Raw genomic sequence first — 2,567 nt, 5'->3', positions numbered from 1 at the left:
AGCATGGGCTGTAATCGTAGTGATATTCAAATGGAAGGGTAGTTTATGGAAATTGATTTGGCGAGAGACACTTGGATGGACCATTCTCATGGCTGTCCTTTATTCGGTTTATGTTTATGGGCTGAAAGTGAGTTTCCAAGGAATTTTTAGGCTAAACCATTCGAAATAGGTCAAAAATGATGCCAAATTCAGAATCAGCACAAAAATTTAGTCTAGAATCGGTTTTCTCTGCTTCTCTAACTCAATTTTTAAATTTTTCGGGTTACTGTAGCTTCGATTCTGTGCAAACACCGAAATTCGCAAATCATTTTAAAAAACGCCTTTTTAGGGGTAAAAATAGGCGAGGAATTTGAATTTATAAATATTGAAAGTCTCAAATTTCGTTTTCATGAAGAAAATCAAAAAATTTCATTTTTCAGGAAAAAAAGTTTTTAAAGAAAAATGTTCTAAATTTTTTCGAATTTTTATGCTAAACCGCCAGAAATAGCTTTGAAACAATGCCAAATTCAGAATCAGCACAAAAATCTAGTCTAGCGTTCGTTTTCTCTGCTTCTCCAACTCTATTTTTCAATTTTTTCGGATTACTGTAGCTCCGATTCTGTGCAAACACCAAAATTCGCAAAAAACTCGGAAAAAAACATTTTTTAGAGGTAAAAATAGGCAAGAACTTGAGTTTGTAGTTAAAAAATGTCCTAAATTTCGTTTTCATTTAGAAAATCCCATTTTTAAGGCTCATAGAGCAAAAAAGCCTTCAAAAGGGGCGGAGCCTATTTTACCCAAATATAGCCATGTTTGTACTCATTTTGAAGCGCTTCACAAGAGCTTTGAAAATATATAAATTTCATAAAATTTGGACTAAAACCCGCTGAGTTACATCGCTTTTCCATAAACTACAGTACTCCTTCCAGGGCACCGAACATGAGCAATACTACAAAACGCTGTTCGATTTGACCAAGGATGTTCCAATGGATGGAACGCTGATGTTTTTGATTTCCTATATGATCTTCAATTGTTTGACAAGGTACGGTACTTTTGGCTTGGCGCCAAAAACTTTTAATTTCAAAAATTTTCCAAAATTCCAAATTTCCAGATGGCTGGAGACGTTCCGATGTTTAGGATGGCCTGAAAATGTGGCACTGATGTTTAAGCAGCATTTCAATAAAGAAGCGGTAGGTCATAACCCTTATTTTCAGAAAATCTGTAATTTTGAAAAAATTAGGCTCCGCCCCTTTTTTAAAGCCAAAAATCAAAATGTTTGCTCTATGCGCCTTTAAAAAGTAGAAGTTTCTCCATGAAAACGAAATTTAGGACTATTTTAGATGCGAAATTCAAATTCTCCGCTCATTTTTACTTCTAAAAAGACGCTTTCAGAGTGGTTTTGGAATTATGGTGTTTGCACAGAATTGGAGCTACAGTAATCCCGAAAAATTCAAAAATTGAGCTAGAGACGCAGAGAAAACGAATTCTAGGCTAGATTTTTGTGCTGAAATGGAAGCTGGCATTGATTTTGGCCTATTTGTATTGGTTTGGCTAATAATTCAAACCAATGTTTTTGTTTTGAGTTTTTGTCCAAATTTTTTTTTTATTTCGAAAGTTTCTCGGTGAAAACAGAACTCAAGATTTTTTTCAGTTCCAAATTCAGATTCCCCGCCTATTTTTACCCCTAAAAAGACGCTTTTTAGAGTGATTTCGGAATTTTGGTGTTTGCACAGCATCGGAGCTACAGTAATCCTGGGAAAATTCAAAAATTGAGCTAGAGACGCAGAGAAAACGAATTTCTAGGCTAGATTTTTGTGCTGAAACTGAATTTGACATTGATTTTAGCCTGCTTCAAATAGTTCAGCTCAAAAAATTGGAAACAAAAAATTTTTTTTTGGGAAATTTTTTAAAAGTTTTGTCTGAAATTGTCTGAAAATCTAGAAAATCTGAAATTTGCAGTTCACTCGACACGAGCAAAAATTGATCAACCAAACGGTGGCTCGATATTTGACCGTATTTTATATTCTGCTATTTCGAGATGTCTCATCCGACGTTCGAGATATGTTTCCCACTTTTGACGATATGGCCGATTCGGGAATTTTGACGCCGTATGTTTAGAAAATTCGGATTCAGCTCGAAGAGAGCTTCAAAAAGAGTATAAACATGACTATATTTGATGAAAATTAGGCTCCGCCCCCTTTTGGAGGTTTTTTGCTCAATGCGCCTTAAAAAGGTACAAGTTTCTCGATGAAAACAAATTCTAGGACATTTTTAAATGTTAAATTCGAATTTCCCACCTACTTTTACCCCTAAAAAGTTGTTTTCCCGAGGGCTTTGCAGATTTTGGTGTTTGCACAGAATCGAAGCTACAGTAATCCTAGGAAAATTCAAAAACTGAGTTAGAGACGCAGAGAAAACGAATTCTAGAGTAGATTTTTGTGTTAATTTCGAATTTAAAGTTAGTTTTCACCTATTTCAAATAGTTTAGTCTTAAAAATAAGAAAAATCCAAAAAAAAAATTTCGAAAAAAGGTTTTTTTTTCTGAAACATTGAAATTCTCGATTTTCTCTCTGAAAACGCAATTTCAG

The sequence above is a fragment of the Caenorhabditis briggsae genome (assembly GCF_000004555.2).
Source record: "Caenorhabditis briggsae complete genome, chrIV, whole genome shotgun sequence".
NCBI lineage: Eukaryota > Metazoa > Nematoda > Chromadorea > Rhabditida > Rhabditidae > Caenorhabditis > Caenorhabditis briggsae.
This window is presented reverse-complemented; position numbering follows the sequence as displayed.